This window comes from Calonectris borealis, chromosome 4 (genome assembly GCF_964195595.1).
Source record: "Calonectris borealis chromosome 4, bCalBor7.hap1.2, whole genome shotgun sequence".
NCBI classification, from domain to species: Eukaryota; Metazoa; Chordata; class Aves; order Procellariiformes; family Procellariidae; genus Calonectris; species Calonectris borealis.
The window spans coordinates 56,569,603-56,592,691 of record NC_134315.1 but is presented as its reverse complement, the minus strand read 5'-3'; the positions used below and the strand labels follow the sequence as shown (position 1 = coordinate 56,592,691).

The 23,089-nt window shown below is 38.9% G+C and overlaps 1 protein-coding gene across 2 annotated transcripts in view; it reads right to left on the bottom strand.

Annotated features, from left to right (window-relative positions):
- The window catches only part of BANK1 (B cell scaffold protein with ankyrin repeats 1), a 157,213-nt gene extending 153,802 nt beyond the window's left edge, over window positions 1-3,411 (bottom strand). The window contains exon 1 of one of the 2 annotated variants that reach the window (XM_075149623.1): window positions 3,304-3,411. The gene's annotated coding sequence lies outside the window, so the exon portion shown is untranslated. The remainder of the gene's footprint in view (window positions 1-3,303) is intronic. The other variant, XM_075149624.1, reaches the window with a different exon arrangement.
- Window positions 3,412-23,089: the final 19,678 nt, after the last annotated feature.

Sequence of the window (23,089 nt, the reverse complement as noted above, 5' to 3'; positions counted from 1 at the left end):
AGAATAACTTCTTTATCCGTGGTGAAGATTTCCATTTCTAAATTTTAGGGAGACAGATTTCAGCTTTAAAATATCTGAATGTTATATTTTTGTTTCTCACTGCAGAAATATCAAAATGTTTCATCAATAATAAAAAATAGGAACTTCCTTTCAGAATAATACGACTGTAAACAGATGACAGCAGCTTCTGCAGTACTGGCTTCTTTGATACTCAAATTACTAATACATTATTAGTAGTAATATTAATTATTCATATTATGATGTTATTGCTGAATCTGCTTCAAAACTCCACCACTAGACCCCTTAGCTTTTGAATCAAATCATGGTCTGAGACCTATTTTGTCCCTAAAAGTGAAGGAGTTCAAAAATTTTTAAGGCTACTAAAAATTCAAGCAACCCCAATTCTTGAGAAAACCAAAAATCAAGTATTGTTTGTGTCTATTCACTGGCTAGATTCCCTTGCAGAACATCTGTCATGTAAACACTGTCCCAGAAACAGTTGGAGGCACAGAAATGTACATCGTGTAAATAAAGAGCACACAACGGAAGATCTCAGTAATGATATTTATGTTCATGAGTGAGGAGAGGAGTGATAACTCAAACATGGCATAGCCATTAAGAAGTTATCCCACCAGTGCCTCCTGTCTCAAGTGAAGACAGATATCATCAAGGATCATGCATTACAGATGTTTTATCTCTACTAGGTACAGCATGTTTAATGGAATTTGCATAAAGAAGTTCACCTAGGCTAGGGTTTCCCACAAAGTACTGACAAGTACCAAGTCTGTCTCTCCCACCAAGCACCCCAAAGAGTTTTCAGATTTGAGCTAGACTAGGCCTTGGGCAATCCACCCAAAGCAACTTCAATACCTCACAGTTAACGTCCCATCAGGAGAAAACAGACCTCTTTTCACTGTGGAAAGAAAGGTTTGGTGCTGTGGTAAAACTGCAAGAGAGGGAAGGGTCTATGCATGGAGGTCCCAGGTGGATGAGGCTTGCGCAGAGCAATACATGAAAAAATGACAGAGACAAATGATGACAGAGTAGAAGGCCAGTGTATTCACTGCTGGCTGAACCTACAGTTACTTGTTTCCCTGCCAATGACAACGTGTGGAACTGGACAAGCAGCTGGGAAACCGACCACTCCTCTTTGGTGCTCTTATGTATTTGCTCAGCCATTACTCCAGCAATTTCACATACATACTTTGGATTTGACTGCCTTTATTCACCAAAAGCCAGACTTTAAACTGGATGTCCCCAGGTCATGCACAACTGTGTACTGTCATTTACATAAAATGGTCACTAAGCAAACGTCTGTGATTATCAGAACACAACTGAGCATTCACATCTAGAAATATGTTTGCCTAATAACTGGAATAGTACATAGCATGTTTAGAAAGGCTATTAAACATGCGTTTTTGCTCACGCATGCTACTTTTTTCTTTGAAGAAAGCTTGCAATACTGCAAGTCGAATCTAGATAGAAAATCCTATCTATCAAAGGCTAGATACTAGTAAAATAACTATATCCATTTTATAACCAGCCTTGGGTAGAAAGCAAAGCAGTCCTGAGTTTTGATATTTTATCTACAACTAACTTATTACACAACAGCTGGGAAAGTCACTTTGCCTTTCTTCTCTAGTGTTTTCATCTGTATAATGAGAGTAGTAGTTTTGCAATGCTAATGTCATTAGAATGCTACATTTGATAATTAATATCTAATATGGTTACTTTTATGTTTTAAAATGACACAAAATATTAGGTGTTCTGAAAAAAATAGCCTGTCTTGACATCTGAAGTAGTAATTTAAAATGATGAACCAGAACAGTAAACCAAAGCATTGAGTCACCTTTGCAGAGTCAGGCCTTCAGATCTTTCTTTCTTGATTCCTCATTCATAAAATGAAGATAAAATATTGTCCTGACTAATAGAAGAGTCACAAAGACAAAGCTGAGCTCCCTGCTGCAAGCAAGTCAAACCTCTGGCATCTGGCTGCACATCTTCCATTCCCCCCTTATTGAGTGCCCAGCTTTGCAGTCACTGATTTAAGTGTTCCTGAGTCTTGCAAATGCACATGAAGAAAATGGGAGCAGTAAATAGACAGTATTTCTGTGAATAAGGAAACATGACTGGGAAGAATGAACACAGGGACAAGGAGTCAGGGGTTCCTGGTTCAGATTCAGGACTGCCTCTGATTTACATGTGACCTTCGTAAGTCATTTTATCTTTTCATCAATTTCTTCCACCAGTAAATGGGATGATAATACATTCCAATAGTACCAAGGGAGTAACAAAATATACACTAACAGTTTTGAGGCACACAGATAATGTGACAAACACCAATGAAAACATAAATAAGGACATGAATACTCCTGTGCAAAGTCTAGCAGGGTTTTGCTGTACAGTATAAAATAAGGCTGGATTCCATACTAAATGCTGAGACTCTGAACAAGGATGATCAATTTTTAATTCATAACACAGCATGTGATTAGCCAGTTAAGACTATCCCAGAGTGGATACACATGTAAGACAGAATTAACATTGCTCATACAACTTTTATTCTTTCATTTCCTAACTTTTTAGTGCCAGACTTCCCACTCTTCAGAAAAGTTACGTTGTGTACTGCAAGACAATAATAGGTGCATTGAGTACCAGTTGCAACTGAGGATTATTTTCAAGGAAAAGTTATCTAAAACTGTCTTGCGGTACTAAGAACAGCTGCCTCAATAAAAACTCTGGCATAATTTGTCATGAAAACATGCAAACAGGTAACATGAGTTGAAATATCAAAAGGAAAAAAAAAATTATTTTGGACTAGCCATGCTAACAGGGTATGCACCCAAAAAGCACCCAGCTTTATCAAGAAAAAGCAGAAAATACCTCATGCAGGTTTCTCCACTCTCCAACGCGACACTTGAACAACCACCTGGGGAAGCAAAGGCACTTCCCGGGGAGAAGCGCATCCCATTTCTCCACAGGAGTCTCACCACACACCACTGCCTCCACCCTTCACCAACAGCCCCCCAAGCCCCCGCGGGCAGCCCTGGAGAAAACCGGCAGCAAAGCCCTCCTTCACACCCAGCCCTCAAAAACCCTCCTCATCCACGAGGCCTACCCGTGCACGGCTTTAGCCCCCCGGCCGCCCTGCCCCTCACGCTTGGCCCCCCGGCCGCGAGATGGCGGCTGTGGCGGGGCGGCCTCCTGCCCTCGCGCCAACGGCTGATTTCAATGGACGGGCGCGCGCCCACCCTCACACCCCCGCCCACCCTCGCGGCCCCCCGCGCCGCGCCGCCCCTCCCCGACCTGCCGGTCGCATGGCGCCGCCGCCGCTGCTGCCGCCGCCGCTCGCTCGCTCTCCCCCGGGCCAGAGGGCGCTCTCCCGGCCGCTGAGGTCGCCGCCGCCGGGCCGGAAGCGCGGGGCCGCCCCCTGCTCCTCCCGGCCGTGGGGCTCCGCCGCCCGCTCCGGCCCCCCCATGTCGCCCCCCGGCGGGAAGCGTCGCCGCGCGGCTCCGAGGCGGGAGTGTGAGGGGAGCCCTTGCTGAAGCTTATCCCCCGCCCCGGTTAGACGCGGTAAGAGCCCTCGACCGTCGAAGCTGGTCGGCTATGGAGAGAAAATGAGGAGGGAGTCGAGCCTTGCCAGCTCCGCAGAGTTTGCGGTTTAGTGCGAGGCCGCAGCAGGGAGCCCAGTTCATCCCAGGGAGCCGCCGCGTTGCGTTGGGAAGCCCACCGGGGTCGAAAGGCACCCAGAAGATTCCCCCAGAGACCTCTGTCATAGCATCGCAGTTTCAGTGCCCTGCTGGGAAGGTGTTCTGGTGTGGCATGATTTAACACCTCTGCTATATTATGCCGTATATTTATTCTTTTATGTGGCACAGAAGAAAACCAAAACCTAAAAAAGTGAGACAAAGCAGCCTGTGAGAGAGACTGCAAACACTTCAGCTCACTGCTATGTTGGCCATCAAATTTAGTCAGGAGCCATTGATGAAGGTAGCATCTTTCAAGTTCAAAATAAAGGCTAGACCCACCAGGAGGAGCCGGAGTTGCCCCTTAAAATAGGATTACAGGAAAACTGGAAGTACCTTCTGGAAGAAAAAAGTGTTAATTTGGTTTCGAAAGGAAGCAAAGCTTGTCCGACTGCACTTCATGCATAGGTGTACGCTTCTCGCCCATCTGAACTTCTGTGTTCCCCTTCCCTACCAAAACTTATAATGACTTGTGGCTGATTTTAGTGAAAGATTTTTGTCAAAGGTTTTAAATATCTCAAAGGTGAAGTTGCTAAGTATCAGTTTCAGGAACGTGGGTGGCCAAAATAGAGGAGAAAAATGCTCAACTCTGCCTGAACTGAAGGAAAGGCTGCAGAGTGAATTCAAGCAGTATTAGGGAAAGCAAAATCCATATAGAGGCAGTCTTTATAGATGCCCCAGCATGACAAAACCTTCACAGTTTGCAGTCAACCACAAACCACAAATCTGCAGGAGGCTGGGCTCAGTCAAAGAACTACTTCTGTAAAGGCCTTGCACGCTGCAGGGAGCATGTCCAACTCAAATATGTGAAAAACTGCACCATTGTGAGCTGTTCCTGTTTCTGTCATTACACAGGTAGATACTTGTTTTTCATTTGGTATGTTTTGGAGGGGTTTTTTTCAGTATACTTTTGCTAATGACTGAGTGGTGGATTTCTGGCTTGGCCTGGCCTACACAGAGGAAGCCTCTAGCTACATATGCACAGGGAAAATCCAGCCTAGATCCAATCATATCAGTTTACATGTGCATCAGGAAGAGCCTGGAATACCTCCCATTGTTCCTTTCTGTTCATTTTTCACTTCAGGTTTCATTCATTGAAGTGACGGGTATCTAGGCAATACCTTATTCCTGTACTGTATTTTTGGACACAGGGGATGCAGTGCTAGGGTGTCAGCAGTCTTGAGTTGTGAGCAGGATGAACAGGAAGGAGATATCTTATAATAGAGGAAGCAATATGTCAAAGATAAAACCCTTGGAAATATTGTATCTGACTATTTTGCCAAGGCAATAATGATTGCTGCTTCTTAAAAGACAGGTTAGATATTGTGGTTGGATGTGGTTGGGATGATTTAGCCGTCTGAACTGTGACGATCTTCACTGTAGAAGTAAGAATTCATAAAAATTAAAAAAAGATAAGTATAAATGTATTTAAATACAAAAAATAACTAAAATGGAACTTGGAACTCTGTCATTCCAGTAAAACCAAAACAAAATTAGGAATTTTTCCTGGGTGTTAGGATGAGGGACAAAATGGAATTGTGATAGGCCAATTACTTACATTTTGAGAGGAAAGAAAAGTAAGCCAGCACTGTGGAAATGAGACCTAAAAGGAAGAATATGCTTTGCTCTACTCACAGTTTAAACCAAACAACAGGCAGGTTTTTACTAGTCATAGAAAGATAAGCCTTCAGCAGACTCCAAAAGCAAGAAGCGCTGCTCCAGACGGAGGCCTTGCTGGAGCGTTGGTTAATGTACATGGCATGCATGAAGGCTTGCAATGGTATGGGCAAAATGTGTGTTCTCATCCAGGGGGGGAGAAGGAAGCATGGTGCTAGGTGTAGTGTGGTCCAGATAAGGCTGGAAGGAGACCATCTAGGACAGGTTGCTGAGAAAATGAAGGCAGATGGAGCATAATGCAGGAGTTGGGTTGTTAGATCACAGTTTAAGGGAGAATAAAACTTAGTGAGGATTGTGGCAGTTTTAAGAAGGACTGCTTGGTGTAATGCAGATTGTTTGTCATGGTATGTGCACTTTAACCCCTACCTGATGATGGTTAGGCTGAATGTGTTGAGTCTGTGCTTCTAGTTGAACCTGACTGAGCCTTTGCTACTGACCTGAAGTAGTGTTCGCTTGAACACTGAGTTTTCCTGAGCTATGTTGCTGCAATCACAGCTTTTGAGACCATGATACTGGATTTTCCTGGCCTGTCCAGGAGAATGATGAGAACAACAGGGGTAATGGTGAGCATGGTGCTGGTCTCTATTTGCAACTCAAGACAGTATTAGGTATAGCGAGGCCTACAGCCAGTAGCCTTATTTCTAAGAAAAAAGCAGCTGATTTTTCTAACTGCAGGGTTATTGCCATCAATTTATACTTCTTCCTATACCAGCCTACTCATGAAGGTTTTCTCTGGTGAGATGTAATGTCTGCATATGACTAGATACTACTGCCAATGCCATTTCCAGCAAAGACTCCTGCTGACAAATTAAGTTTGCTGTGAAGTCTCTCATGTCGAGGTCTTCTCTACAAGCCCAGCAGAGGAATTAAGTTTCCCCAGTTCTACAACCTCCTAATGACTGCGCTTTGTATCTCTCATAAAATCAAGGAATTCATGCTGGAGGTGTAAGAACACTCACTGTTTCTAGGCAAGGAAAAACTAGTTAAATTACTAAGCAACCTCAGCACTTGTCATGAAGCGGTGCTATATTAGAGGGAAAACAAAAAAAAAATCCATGTTGAAACATGAAAAACATGTCTTGGGGATGACGTCAGTGTTGTGTTCAAGTTGTCTAGGTGTCCTCAATATGAGTTTCAAGCTTGAAGTAAATTTTGATAAATTTACTTCAAGTATAAGCTTACCTCCAAAAATCCTAGATTCATAACACTCATTTGGGGATAATTATATACTTCTGTAATGCTTTTTAGCTTTAATTTCTCACTGATCTTCTCAAAACTAATTTCTTGCTAGTACTGTTTTTGTTTTTCGCTTCGTGGGTATACTGCTATTATTGGAATGGTGGCTTCTTGTCTGGATATAATTAATATTCAATACATTGCCAGTATAATTTCCTACATATATTATGTTTGTTTCCTACAGGTCTGCTAAGGTCTGAACAACTTTTTGTCTGTTAAAGAGCTTGAAGTCGTCTTGAAAGATTTATTCACAGTTCATTATTAACTCTTAATTTTACTTGCAGCTTTCATTGTAAAATCCACTGATAATATTGCTAGGTTATGCTACAATACAGATAATATTGCTACAGTCGCTAATATAAGCAGTTGGGAGTATTACATTTCAGATGATGCTGTTTGGGTTTGTATTTTAGCAGGAGTTTGCATATGTGTGGGATTTTTTAGATTCATGCTGTAGTCATGTTAGTTTATCTGCTCATGCACACAGATATTTCATTTTGATATCAGATGTTACTGTAGAAATTAACATGGATTTAGCTGAGTGTCCACTCGTCTAGAGGAAAAAAAGAGAAACTAGGTACATGATATATTTCTAAATATTGGTTAAATCTTATGAAGAGATATCAAAGAATTAAGTATGTTACTCAGTTTGTATGATAGCTTTCAAGAAAGCAAGAAAATAGTGCTTGAGACCTTCCTTTTGTTACTTAAGTTCATGCCTACTAAAATAATAATAAAGCAGATCTAGAAGGGAACATGAGTCCAAAAGAAAATGTTACTGTACACAGTAACACTGTCAGTTAAGGAAAAAATGGGTTAAGTGAGACAAATCTAATAGCTTCTTTCTCTAGTACCATTATGATTAAATTGGTTAATGACAGAGATGAAATATAAGAGAATATAAAATCTATGTCATTCTTTAATTTCATTCTTAGATAAAAAAAAAAATCTGTTTCTTTCCATAGAGTCTTTGGTGGTCACAAGAAGAGTTTTATATAGTTTTGAAGAAACTCCAGATACGTTATACATCTGTGTGGATTTAAAAAAAAGTCTCTTTACAACTATAACAGAGAGCAGAAATGAAATCCCCCTCCCCCCCATCTATGGAATATAATTTCATGTAGAATTACCTGTTATTGTGATTTAAGTTTTGGTATGCATGTACAGGTCACATTAATTCTCAAGATTTTGCTTAACAAAAATCTATGAATTTAAGCCTTCAGTGGTAATAAACTGAATTAATCATGTTGTGATTAGAAACCAGTTCAAATGCCGTTTACAGCATAAGAAAGTCAATGACACAATATAATGCTATATAGCAAGCTACTCTAACATACTTAGGAAGGTAATACCTGATATGTCTTGTCTATGTCTTGCTGTAATTGTTGGTAAATATGAATTTTTCATGCCTGCCATCATGGTTGTTTTATACCTTTATTTGAAAATCTGTATTGAAGAACTACACCACTAATAAATGACTTGATGCAGCGCCCAACAGGATGTTAGAAAATTTTAGATCGAATTGATTTGGACTCAAATCCCATTAAATAGACAACGGAGTGATTTATGGATTATAAGTAAAGCTTGGTCATAAATGTACTGCTGGTTTGTCTTCCCATGTGCAACCCACAAAAAAAGGAATGATCAGAAAGACAATAAATAGTTCTTCACGTCAGTTCAGACCCCCAATAGCAGAATACTGTGTTTCTTTGCTTCACTGAAAGCATCACTGGATGCATACATACTGAATTTGTTAGACCTAGATTACTCACTGTGTTTGGTCTGTATTCTTGGCTGATTCAAGTCAGATTTATTCCCTCTTCAGTCTCCTCAAAGTCCGTGGACATACCTTCCTATGCATTACTCTTTCTTCCTTTGTATCCTATTGTATGTTCTTTTCAAATTAGTAAAATATCTGCCAGTATGTCTAGCAAAGTAGTGACTGCTTGAACCACGCAGGAGTAATGCTTGGCTCCTCTTTAAAATGAATCGTTAAGAATGGTCTGGAAGATAAAGGAAGGGGACACTTGAATTGCATTCTTGAAAAATAGCAAATGTATGTGTTGCAAACAGGGAAGGACTAATTTAAGACAATTTAATAGGATTGTAGCAACATGTGGAGATTTAAAACCAACGAGGCTATTGACTTCAATGTTTGGGATTGCAAAGAGAGATACCCAATAATGAAACCAGAGCAAAGGGGATGTATAGTTCCCAACCAATAATCAGCACTCGCTTCTTATTGATTGTATGTGCCTGAGAGACTAGGGTGACATCATTTTCTTCTCAGTAGCCATGTAACATTATGCAGTCCTGACATTTGATTTGTTGAGGGCTATTTGTAATTTTTCAGAACATAATTATTGTACTGTAATGGTTTGTTAAAACAATGTTGATTTACAGCCTCTTCCTGTTAATTTAGTAATGCGCATACCTTTGACCATTGACCATAGAATTAATTCAGTCCAGATTACAGTCATTATTCTTCAAGTAAGAAATTCCTTTTTAGATACAACTGAAGCAGTATGAAGAAACCAATAACGTCTATTAAGGAATATTTTCTAATAGCATGAAGTTTAAGTACTTTGTGGTAGTTTTCAAAGATAACTTGTCAGGTGGCAAATGAATTATAAAGAACCTTTCACTGGAATGATCTTATTCACTTTTTAATTGGAGTTACTCAAAACCAGGTTGTACAAAACACTTCAAAATGAACAGCTCAGTCCTGTCAGAACAGAAGAAATAGACCATGTGACCTAAGAGTTTTTTGCTGAAATTATAGTCTAATTTGCCAATATTTTACTTTTCAACTAATGAGAAAATCTAACAGTTCCTGTTGCAGAAGCAATTTGAGCATACATTACATTGCCATTTGCCTGCAGTTAACTATTTGCGAAGATACAGTTCTTTTTCCTATTTGCCTCAGCTTGAGGTTTTGCAGGGCTTTTTTTAAGCTTTTTTTAGAATAACTGATAAATGTGATAAAATAGATGGTTTTTTTCTCAGTGTGTTTTTTCCTCTTACTGCTTTCATATCAGAGAAATACAACTATGTAGTATAGACCATCATGCCAAAACTGTTATTAGAGTCCCATGAGGAAAAACATATGAGATTATTTAAAATACCTAGTGATGCAAATTTACAGAACCGAAACAAAAGATTAGCAGCAGAGATTAAGAAAAAAATTAGAAACTGTTCACCACCAAAGCGGACAGTTTACAAGATTAAGAAATAATATTTTAAAACTCAAATAGAGGTAGATTTGAATTGCTGTATTTCAGAATTCTGTGGTAACTACCTGCTAATTCATACACCGTAATATTCTAAAATTTTATTATACCAAGAAGCAGATGATTATGAAGAAATTCATTGAAGTGTAATTACTGTAATCTTCAAAATAACTGCCAAGAGCCAGTTGGTAATCCTAGTTATTGAGCTACAAATTGCAAAGGAAAGATATGCTATGATTTTAGACTAGCCAAGTTAAATGTTCTGTTTGATAACACCTCAGTCTAATAATAATAATGTCTCTCAAAAGCCCTTCCATCCCCAAATTTCAGTTCTGAGAGGTGGTAATTTTAGTTGTACATACTGCACAAACTGGTTTTGTGTTGTGCTAGGTAGAGAGGGAGAGGTAGGCTTAACCCAAAAATATTTATGACCACTCTTTTCTCCCATGATATACCTGCAGAAGCAGCTTAATGCTTGGCTCCGCTCATAAAGGAAAGGAAAGTATATGAATCTCAAGGAATTATGTTTCTCTTCTAGATTGTTTGCTTGTAGGTCATGTTGAATTGTTTTGTTTTGTTTTCTCCAAAATATTATTGTACTGAGGAAATAAAATTCAGATGGCAACTTTAAATCCACATAGAAAAAATGATAATTTTTATACCTTCTCTCTGTGTGGGTTTATACTCCTTTTCTCACTTTGCTGAAAGTTGTCTTGTGAATTCTGATCTCCTACCTCACTGTCTCATTACATACAAATCATCATACATCCAGATGCACCACAAATATTAATTAGTTTATCATCTCCTTGCCCTTATGAGATTGGAAAATATTTCTCAACAGTTGCACAGTTTTTTAGGAGTGTAGAACACAGAAGAGGTGCAAGTCTGAAAAAAACACAGCTTGTAGTTTAGTTGGTCCCACATCCTCTGTGGTGGAGCTGCAGCAAAGCAAGTGTAAATGTGACTCATTTCCCTCTGTTCTGGAGTGAACGAGTTCAGACAGTCTGTCAGATAGCTGGGACTCCCAGCCACACAGAAATGAGCTCCCCAGCACCTGAGGCAAGAGGGAGGGCTTGGCATCCTGCTGGAATCTTGTCTACATTGTTTTACACATAAAAGTGGTGTAACAAAGACTGGGGTGTAACAGAGACTGACTTTCTTTGCACCGTTGTAGCCTGGTATCACTATTTTAGGCTTTGTGGCTTGATAGAGAGCGGGGGAAAATATAGCATTAAAAGCAACTTTTAAGAGTTGCATGTTCAGCATACACAGTATGCATTTTTTTATTTTTACTTTTTAAAGTGCCCATAAGTAGGTGGGTGCTTGGAAAAGAGGACAGCATGATGAGAATGACTTAATATTAAACGTGCTTTATAGGCAATAGCTTCGCATAAACTTGTATTTCAAAAATTACTTATTCCTTCCTCTGTTTTATAGGAGTCTTGTGGTATATTACCATAATCGGTTTTTCTTAAGTCCAGTTTGGAAACCTGGACTGTTTGTTATGATTGTTAAATCATTTCCTTCCCTTTTTATAAACTTTTTCTCACATTATCTATCCCTCTATGGGTAAATTAGCACGTATCCAAGAAGTGGCCTGATCATTTTTAAAAGCCCATCAGAAGAGAGGGAGAGATGCTCAGTCAGTAATGCTTCTGCACATTCAGCCTGTTGTAGCAAATAGAACCCAGTGGAACCTGGCATTTTTGAGAGCTATGAAGCTTTGGGTAGCACTGATCCATTTTGGAGGGTACATAGTAACATCTTAATATGCTTTTTATTGGAAAATAAAAGCAAGATAATTTTCTGTCTGAATATATAATGTATGAATGACTGCTTTTGAGACACTGATACATAAATTATAGATAGCCTTTCAGATTCTGCACTATGTATTATTAATTAAAAACTAAAGATCTTCATCTACATCCAAGTTACACCCTTATATCTAGGCCACTGGAGAACATATTATAGCATTGAGGACTATAACCCAGGCAGAATGCAATAAAATGCTGCCTTTTTATTGTTTATGGGTAGCATTTCAGTACACGAAATGCCCAGAACCTTCCTATTACAGTGGACAGCAGGCTTTTTGCTTTATGAAGAGGAGGCGTGAACAAGAATGAAGCTGATGTTATATTTTCCTTCACACACACACACACAAAAAGAAGAAATATTTGTATCATGCTTTGCCTAGATTATATAATTTGCCACATGGCACAGTGTGCTCTAGGAGACCTCTCTCTCTGTCCCTCACTCCCTCTTCCCATCCCCTCTCTTTACAATAGATTTTAATGTTGTTTGATGGATGCTGTAGTTGCCTGTTAGATTCTTTCTCAGTTACAGGTTTAGAGGGCAAATGATGAAGACAATAAAAATTGCCTGATATTCTTAATAGCTGAGCTTCTAAAGTAAAATCAAAGAGATACATAACATAACATAACATAAAGCACAATAATCCCAGCAAGCCACAGTCAGCAGTAATTCCTTTTATGTTAAAATGGAAACAGCCTATCGTAGATGGCTGAGATGTTGGTTAGTGATTGTAGATTCATATTGAAGAATGTACTTGGGGAATGTCCATTGCTTGTTTCTTGTAATCTGAGGAGGATGTGGTATAATTGACAAATAACCTTGAATTCATTGTGTAAGGCAAAATACAATAACAGCTAATATCCAGCAAATGTCTACAATCACAAATTTAACAGCAATCAGAATATGTCTGCCCGATTCTGCAGTTAACATTTTGTTTTGCTATTTTTACATGGAGACCTACAGATGGTTGCTTGTTTATTTACATTCTATGAATCAGTTGTAACTTCTACAGTAATACATGGTTTTGTAGTTTTTCATTTTTGGCAGAATTGTTCATACTGGGACCATTATACAGAAGATCTATGAATCTCATGCAAAAGGCAGACCATACAAATGAAGATAAATGCAAGCTACAAAAACCAGACTAGAATGAAAGCTTCATCTCATCCTATAGCTCCTGCACTGGAAAGAGAGAAATCATTTGTTGAGGAATGGGTCTCCTTCAAAACCTGTACAGATCTGAAGTGTTTATTGTCTCACAAACCAGATCTTGTCACAGCTTCCTTAAGCAAAGTTTCCAAAAACTCCAGGGGAATTATCACAGCAAGACTCAACTCTCCAAAGTGCATTCATGATAAATTAAAATAAAAATTGGTGTCTGTAAGGATTTCACCCAGGGAAACTCATCTCGGGCAGTGAGAGTAACAACCATTTATTTTCTTTTAGTGATGAGAAGGTAAAATAGCTGCCATCTGCTGATGATCCAAAGAAATAATTTTTTCCCCATCATCTACCACTCTTGTGCTTGGAAGTAGCTGCCTTACTGAGCTCCTCGTTATATGCGGGCATCCTGTGTATGAACTGGAGTCCAGCTATCAGCTATTCATGAATATTTGAATGAGTTATTTTCCAATTAATAATCTCCCTGCATTTCATTGCTGACTAAACGAAAATGGAAGGAAGGGTTTTGGGGAGGCTGATTCTGTTGGACAGTAGTGGGGTAGCTGCTGGAATTTACAGGTTGCCTAGCTTCATTTTCCTTAGGAAAGGAGCTGATGCAGCAGTTGCTGTTGTGGTTTGTGCTGATGGCGGTCTGCCCATGCAATCAGTACAATCAGAGCAGTGTAATCACCCTGTAATGCTACGTCAATTGACTTTTAACTTTGACCTGCAATGTACCCACGTTTGGCTGCTTCGCAGCGGTTGACAACAGGAAGGCCCTAACTAGGCAAAAAACCAGGATTTCCAAGGCCTCCACAGACCAAGCACAATAGTTATCTCCATCCCTCACTACTCTCCTTCCCTCTGCATCACCTTCTTTACTGCTGCCTCCTTCCCATGCCTTTTATAGGAACTGGTAGGTCATGGCCTTCCAGTGTTGACCTACCCTGAGAGTTGCAGTGCATTGCAGTGTGCAGAGTTAGAGCAGGCTCTGATGGACCAGGGCATGAGTGTATGAACGGCTCAGGGAAAAGGCATGGTATGGGCTACGACAAAGTGAAAACAGATGTGGCATTGTAGAAGAAAGGAAACCACTGACCTTTTTCTATTTCCAGGCTCTGGGAAGCTCACGTTGCCAGAAGCTGTTCTCGTCATACCCTGCAAGTAACCCTCAGGGGCACAGTGATTCAGAGCTACACCACTGAGTCATAGTTCACCAGAAGTGACTTTCATTAAATACTTCTCATGCAGCTTCTAGCTAACAGAGTGGTATCAAGTTCAAAAATGATGCAAATCTGAAGACTGATGGAAACATGTCCGAAGTTATAGTACTTAGAAACAAAAACTTTGGAAGTGGGATTGAATCTGGGATATTGAGTTTAGAACAAGGCCTTAGAGATGATGGAAGGTGTCTGTCACCTTTATTTCAAAATTCTGATGCTAGCTACTATCAGCGACAATGTTCTGGACTGGATGTACAAAAAGTCAAATACAGAATTACAGTACCTTTCATTCCTGTTTCTCTGTGCTCCAGGGGAGAATAGAAGTTAGCTTCTATGATGTGTCAGTAATACATCATACCTTCTTCCATCAGTTTATATATGCAGGAATACATACATGTATTTTTGCAAGTAAGTATCTTGTAATGGAGCCATATTTCTCACCCATGTACTTTAGTATCCTATAAGCAAACAGGTTATGCAATTTTCACTCTCGTGCAGAGTTTTATGGTTGCATGTGCTGATACAAAATCAAACAATTCAGGCAGTGCTGAGTTTCCTGTCATGTTCCCATGCTTCAGAATAAATTGTGCTGTGCTTTCTGTTAGTACAGTGCAGTTCTGTGGGGTTTGCCTTTTAAATATACTGTTTCAAAACAGGTTTTTGGAAATAACTATTGTGGCAGCAGGATGCCAAGTGGTGTGTAGGCTGTGTGAAAGTGGCTCAGAGATGTGAAACTCCAGCGTCATGGCTCATAGGGATTATTGGACACCAAGCAAGTAATGCAGTAAAAGCTACAAAGTGAAGGCAGTCGGTTGCTGACTTTTATGGTGTAGAAAACAAATAATTGCTCCTCTGAGCCCTTTCACCCATTATGTTTGTGCAGAACAGGGAAGATGAGACATGATGCACAGCAACTGTGTGCAATATTGTATATTTGAAATCCTCAGAGCTAGAGCCAGGTTTTTATCACCAAAATTAGAATTATGGTGCGCACTGAGGAGCCATTTAGTCTCATGTTTTTTGTCTCTGGTTGTGGCTAGTGCTGCTTTAAAAGAAAAAATAATAATTATTGTTAAGGCAGACAGCCTAGGTGGAAGCTATGGTGCAACGTGTGTCTCCTAGTGTTTGACTAAAGCAACTAGAAACGAAAGATTTAGCTTAAAAAGCCAGGCAATAGTAAACCTAAAAACAATGGCATACTTGTGTTCCAGACAACTGTTCTTTCTGGAATTTTGGTGTGCTTTATTGATTATTCTTTCTCTCTCCTTTTGAAACCAATGTAGTTAACCAAGTCCACTGAAAAGAGTGGAAAGATTTTTGTCGGCATTAGTGGATATTGGATCAGTCCTTTAGACCTGTAGCTGGCTTTAGATGCAGAAGAATGCAAAATTAAATGTTGAAATCTAAAAATATATGTATATGTATATGTTAAAAATGCTTATATACACACACATATATACACATACAAATATATATATATATGAAAAAACTTCTTTAAAACATTTCTGAAACAATTGTGTTTGCAGAATAATGGTTTTAGTGGCAGTCATTTGTTATGCTTTAATTGCTATGCTGTTCATGAATAATTTGGTGCATTTCTTGCCAGCTAAACTCATGTCACACCACACATACTACCTATTTCATATCCGGGCCACACATGTTCGGGCGATACCTTGAAAGTATTGTAGAGCCTTGTAACGGATTGTTTTCCTCGTATATCTTTGATTAAATGAAATCAGGGCAGTTCAGAATTGAAATACATTAGAGGTGGTGGGTTTTTTTTCATTGACTCTTTCTAAGTAGTTTTACATATTTATTTTGTTCCTTGTAAAATGTCGACAGCATGTACATAGATTTATATAGATCTGTGGATACTGCATAGATGTGGTGTACATATACGCACAGAGGATTTTCATTTACGCGTACTGATTTTATGTGTCTCCCCTGTTTATTCTCTAAAAATTGAAGAGGAAAATAATTTTGGGCTAAGCAGTTAGAATTATGTATATGGTAGACGATTATGTTTTAAGTAGAGATCTAAAAATGAGAATACATGAATGCTATAAATATTGGCCATATTTTTAAATGAATAGACATAGCACTCCTTCCCACATCCAAAGCTGCCACTTTATATTTGGAAAGAAAAGTGATACCTTTATGAAGCACACACATGCATCTCCTTTGCTGAGTTACCTCCTTGTTCAGTGAAGACTATATTCTCTCCACTTTCCATTCCAGTTAAACTGTAGGGAAAAACTCCTATATTTTTAAAATACAGTAGGCGTATTCCTGTTATTAGTTTGTTGTAATGGAACCCAGCAGATGTTCCTATCATCCTGCATCTCAGTTGGACATTCTTGTATAAATACTAAAAATACATGCAAATACAATTTGAAATCAAAACATAACAGCACATTAAAATACTTAGGTCACAAGTGGTGTGAAGGGTTTAAACTTAAAGAGTTAGAAACTCCAACCTGAGTCCCGAGCTACGAGTACAATTTGTAATGTGAAGCTACTGCAGGCCTCAGGAGATAAGCTGATTATTCAAATATTGCAGGTAACAAAGAATATTAAATTAAAGCCCCAAGTTAGTAAGTTTTAAAATTAACTTCTTGCTGTTTTTTCGTATTTGAAAAATGCTGCTTTTTATTTAAATGGGTTTAATGGCTGTAGCAAGGCAGGTGGGTACAGAACATCACTTATGTTGTATGTTATGTGGGACACTGTGACACAACATGTCAGTGTCTTGCTTAGTGCAGGGGAGAGAACAAAAGGACCCTGTAAAATATACTAACTGTACAAAAAAGCATCTAGGTGAAGAGATGAATGCCTCACTGCAAAGTGGCCATGATGTCAGATCCCAGATGCACAGGCTTGAATTCAGGTGATTTAGGGCCCTTAAAATACCTCCTTTACTGCCTTCTGCATACGTTTATTACTTGGATTAGGAAAGTAGGAACTGAAGGAACTGAAAGGAAAGAAGGAACTGAAGTAGGAACTGACTTCTCTGAGTCAGATCTTTTGTTTGATCTGAATAGAAGGTCTTCCGATGCAACAACTAAAATGCTCAGTGCGAAGCCCATGTCTGTATTCTTTTGTTTTCCATAAAGTTTTTGAGTGCTTTTCTTCCATTTGTAACTTGGCCACTTGAAATGTCCATCAGAAGAGTCAGAAGGGAAAAGTCTAAGAAATCCTCTGTATGGTGTTTGTCACCCCTCCAAGGCTCTGAACCCTGGATTGCTTTGGGTAAAACATGGTCCATGTGGCTGTCAGTACTGTATCAGTCCTGCATCACCACCTGCAACAATGAAAACTGAAAATCATCGGAAAATCAAACAGGCAGAGCGGAAACCCACAGCATGTGTCTGGCCCCAAAGAATCACGTGAAACTTAAAATGTACAAGAGCTAATTACTTTCTAATCCTGGATGCTCTTAGAGGTAAGTCAGAACTGCATCATGCAGAAGCTTCAGTTTCTTTAGAATTGAAAACTGAGATTCTCATGGACTCTACTGACTGCAGTACTTGACCCATAAGAAAAAAATATCAAATGCTATGCGATTTTCCAGTAACACAGCAAATTGGCAAAGTTGCAGAAGCAATTAAACTGCGGCTGTTCTAGTCACTGCACAAGGGATATTCTGAAGTTAGGATGAAGTAATATCAGACCTTTTTTTTTAATAGAAGCTTCTTAGCTCTCTGTACTGCTCCTTCTGCCAATCTATGCTGTTGAAATTATAGTTTCCCAACAGATTGAAACTCATAACTGGCAAACTGGCCCAATCATAGTGACTATTTCTTCAAAAGGGTAGAAATGAGAAGCCAAACCTTTCAATTTTTTATGACCTGTGGCAATTTCTCCAATTACCTGAGACATTTATAGTGTGGGATGACATTAGGCAAAATAGATAAAGGAGTTGAGGACTTCAAAAATAGTGTGAGCACACACAATTTTATGGTAGTCTACCAGTAGCTGGAGTCAAAGGTGTGAGTGAAAACACTTGACTGTAGGATACCCCAGTACGTTCGTTCCCACTAATTGTCAGGTCCAAGACATGTATCTTTTGACTTTTGTCATACATCCAACAGTTACTGGATTGATCAGAAATCATAGCCTGGATGTAGGCCTCTAATGAGCTTAATTGCCTTTGTGACAAGCAGGGAGAGAGTATGTGGCCATCTATTCATATTGTATCTGTTGCAGTCAGCAAAAATAGTCATATTGGCTCTGACGTTGTAATTCAAGAAGCCAGCAGGCCTCTTTGGTGAGGTGTTAGAAGCCACTAATAGTTTCACTGGTGGATGTTGTGTAATAGGTTGAATTCAAGATGCAGACATCTCACATACGCATTGTCCTTTTTGGTTCCTCTTTTACCACTGTACGTAGTTTCTGGTCAGTTTGATTACCTAGAGTGACCCCCCTGCCATTTGCCTTTGTTTCCTTCCATCCTTCATCTCTTGCCCCCTTCCCCCACTTCCCTTTTGATGTTTCTTCATTCCCATGTCCTGCAGGAAAATACACGGTTACCATCATAACAACATCAATATTATTAGAGAGATGTTTCTTTGATCTTTTTCCAATAAAGTCATCACAGGAAATTTCTAATTTGTTCTGAAAGAGCATTCCATAAATCTTAGCACTTTCATAAACGTCAACTTGGCATTTCACAGGGTTGCTTGAGAAGAAATCACTGAATGCGTTTAGAATGCTACAACTATATATACAAGGTATCCAAAAGGACAGCAGTCTTCTTCAGAGAAGCAAATCTGACCAATGGATGTGAAAGTTTTAAATTTATTCTCAAGGCATGTTCAGTTTTCTTATTTTTAGAATAATCAAAAGTATTTTTTCTCATTCATAAAGACGTTTGTTGAAGCAATATCAAGTATTTGGAGAAGTATAGGTACAGAGAGTCCATTGCTTTGTTTCTTATTCATTGCACCCATATTGTCCATACTTGTGCCTATACAAAATGAGAGAATTCCTTTTCTGAAATGACTTCCACTGTAGGCAGATTAGGCCCACAGACAGAACAGAAACAGGAATATGACGGAATTAACATTATAAATTATTCTTTTCCTATTTTACTGGTTTTATATGAAGCTGAACTATTTAGCTGTTTATTGTCCCTTTTCTCAGGTGATTAATGCTATTTTTTTCAATGTCTTCATTCACTTCGAAGAGCTTCCTATCTTTTCCACACTGAAGCAGCAAAATAATGTCACATGAAGCCTGGGTTCTATGTGAAACGTTTCTGTGGAACCTGAAAAAGACTTCACTTGTCCTCTTCAGTCTCTATACAAATAACATAACCGCTTTTTCTTTTGTCAATCTTACTGTCTTTCTGCAATTTTTGGAGTTGTGCAGGCTCCCTCTGGTGGCCAACTACCGCTGGCCAGTCTAGAAATATTTTTAGTGATAGGGAGGTAGAACATAGGAATTTGATAGAGAGATCGGTTCTTATATTTGGCTTTTTATTTATGTGGGTTATCATTAATATATATAATTTATATAAGCATAGAAATATAATAAAATTAAATATTAAATATAAATATATATAAATATAAATTTAAATTTGTTGTGATATTCTAACAGTCTCTGAGTGAAGACTCCTATTCCATTTAAAAATATTTTGGTATCTTAGTTGTTAACCAGCAAACCAAGCATGGTTTCTTCCTTTCAAAGATTGCAAGACCAGGAAAATTCATTTTAGCAGTCTTTATCGTCAGGCACTGATATCAGGGCTGAAAAGGAAACAACCATCATGCCACTGTTTCGCATTTCCATCTTTCCAGATGCTGTTCTCACTTCTTTTACATTTGCTGTTATGCCTTGCAGAGCTGGAAGGTTTAGTGAGTGTAGTCATTTAGACTTCATATCAGCAGATGTGAGCTTTTGTCTTTTCCTCTGCACGGCAGCTGTGGGGATCACATGCAAACCTTTTTCTTCTTTCCTACTTGGGGTGGGCTGCAAGTGGGAACCAGGATGACCCCTCACTTGTTCACAGTTTGCTGTACAGAAAAGACATGCTTTGTAAAGCAGAGCATGGCAGTATTGACCATTTACCAGGATAAAGATATCAGGGCATCTTGAATGCTTTCATTTCTAGGCATTTTCTAATATTTTGTTATTTGTATCTTGTGTTATGTAAGTTTTAACAGCAGAGTTCAAAGACTGAATGTGAACTATGAACCACTTCTTTTGTTATCTTTTTAGGCTAATCCAGTGTCTACTAACATCAGTTGTAACCATGGTCTTCATCAGAGGTAAATCATGCTCTTACTTAACTTGTATTCAGAACAGAACAGGTAAAAGATCGCCTCCCTTCATGTTTTTAGGATTACAAAATAGGTTGTTTTTTTTTCTTACCATAATTTACTTTCACTCTTTGTATGTAGTAGGATAAAAGTCAACAATGTTTCAGACCCTCTACCATATTGGATTGTATCAATGGATACTTTCTTAATAACTATAAATGCTGTGTTGGCAATTGTAACAGAAAGGAAATTCAGTCTTAACAGCAAAAAGTACGTGTTATGCCAAAAAAATCCCAGGAGTCCAAGGTCCAAGAAAAGCAATTTAACCTAGTGAAAGATATTTTGTAGTTGCCTTTTTTAAAAAATTTCTATAAAACTGATGATGTTACTCCAGTGTCCTACTAAGCACATACTTTTGTTGCCTTTGCTGTAACCAGCACAGCCAGTAGAAGGAAGTCTGTAGTAGTGCACTGCTGGGAAAGGATGCTCAACCTGCCATGGAAGGGAGGTCAGAGGAACAGACTCAAGAGCATGACACAACTGTTAGTGGAGAACTACACTCAGGCACTGCACTGGCTTCAGCTCTTTCAGAGCAGCACAAAATTTATGACTTTTGCCCATATTCGATGCAATTCACCCCACTGGTTACCTGCCACCCAGAATCAGCAGCTCTGAGCCTACAAGTTGGCACTGCACTGCACTTTTGTGAGTGTGACAACAACTCAGCTACCTTTGCCATTATAACCGTCCTTCACGCTTATCTCTGTCATCTAGAAAAGCAAAAGGCAAAAAAAAAAGTGCCAATTGCCTCTTTTCGCAATTATCTAGTATAGGGCATACAACTCTTAATTTGTTATCTTGTATCACGAGGGATCTGAAAGCACATTTTGCTTTGATGTACACTGATACAACTTCAGGGAGTTCATTGGTGAAATGATGTCAAAATTCTGATTGTGGTTAATCAAATTGAGGTAAGAACCAACCATAAACCAGACTGAGCAATCCTGAGGTTTTATGAAACATTCTTTAAAAGAAATCCTAGGGGAAAAAACCTGAGCGAGTATATATGACATTTTCTTTCAGTCTGTAAATGCTGTAGCGTTTCTGTAATGTGTCTAGGTTTGTTTTATGAGAATTCTGCTTAGCTCCTAAACTCTACTTTGAATTAAGCAGAGAGAATTAAACAAACAGACCTAGAACTATACTGTTTTCAAAACTCTTGATTCATATTTAAGCATGGGAAATAACTCTCTGATGTACAAGGATGAGATATGAACATTGCCAAAGATTTTAGAGTATGTTGGCTGAGAAATATTTGTTTCCAAGCATGTTAAAAGGTCTCTGGTTGGTTCCCTGACTATTTTGAAAAAGATGACTCTGTGAAGCCGATAAGGCTCCAGTGTGTCCAGCTGTGTCAAAAATAAAGGAAAACTTTTGATCTCCTCCTCTCCTTAAAACAAAGGAGGCAACAACTCTGTGTGGCAAAGGATCATCTTCTGTGACATTCATCAACATGCTCCTATACCCACATGAAGTCTGATCTGCATGTCAAAATCATTCAGGTGACTTCCACCAATTTCAGCAGCTTCTGGATAGATCCCAGACTTCCTCAGACTTACATTTTCACAATAACAGATCTCTGGGCATTTAAAAGTCTGTTGGGAAAAGTAAAATCTAATATATTTACTTCACTATTCAAAAGGTTCAAAGAAACTGGCTGTGAACTCCAGAAAACTGTTCAGCTAGGGACCACCTGTAGTTCTGTTTGTAGCTCCCAGATCCACAAAATCTCATCTCATAGAAAAATGAGCTGGTTTGCCATAGCCAAACTATAAGTCCACAGATCATAATCAATTAAAAAGTGAGCATTTCCAGTAAATTTTAAAGTCTTTTCCACATGCTGGCAGAAAGAGATCTCTGTGAAGGATTGTATCTAATTCATACTGTTTATGAGAGTGAATGCTATCAGCTCCAGCTCAGCTTGATGCAGTAACTTACTTTACTGTTCTTGCAACCCAAATCAAATTCAAATCAGAGTCCAGATAGAGTGGGTATGTCTTCTATGATAATCTAATATAAAAGTAATTGTCAGTGGAGGTTAAAAATCCTGTATATGATTTATACAGAAGTAGAACTCTCCTCTTACCTATACCTTGTAGAAATGTTTCTTAAGGAAACCCTGTGTGCGACCATAGCTCTTCACTCTGTAAACAGGGATGTAGAAAGAAGAAAGCAGGGCAAGTCACATCAAAAACATCAGGAACAGCAGGAGACAGTTTTGAAGCTAGTTTCATACACTCATTTCTTTTTTAATTGCTTTGATCTTTTGAAAAGTCCATGTTATGCACTGAAAAGCTGGAAGACAGAGCACTCACATTACTGCATAAATTTAGCAGCTGTACTGGAGCTGAAATAGATAAGCACGTTTTTTGTGTGGACTTTATTAACAGAAGAGCACAAAAAAGTGCACGTTAATATATTTTTATTAGAACATTAGATTTTGTGTTTTATGTTGCATTGTGAAAGGTTATTTTCCTGACTCTAACGTTCTGATTCATTAGGAATGTGGGCTGTTTGGGGATGTAAGAGCAAAGATGAGAAAGGGATATAAATGCTATGCTGTGCTGGTCAAATAGTATTTTCCCAGTAACGTAACAGCATCAGTTGGTCACTGTAACCAGCACGGGGAGAAGCACTCCTGACTGCTGCACAGCCTCTGGAGTGGCACTGGAGAACACTTGGTTAAG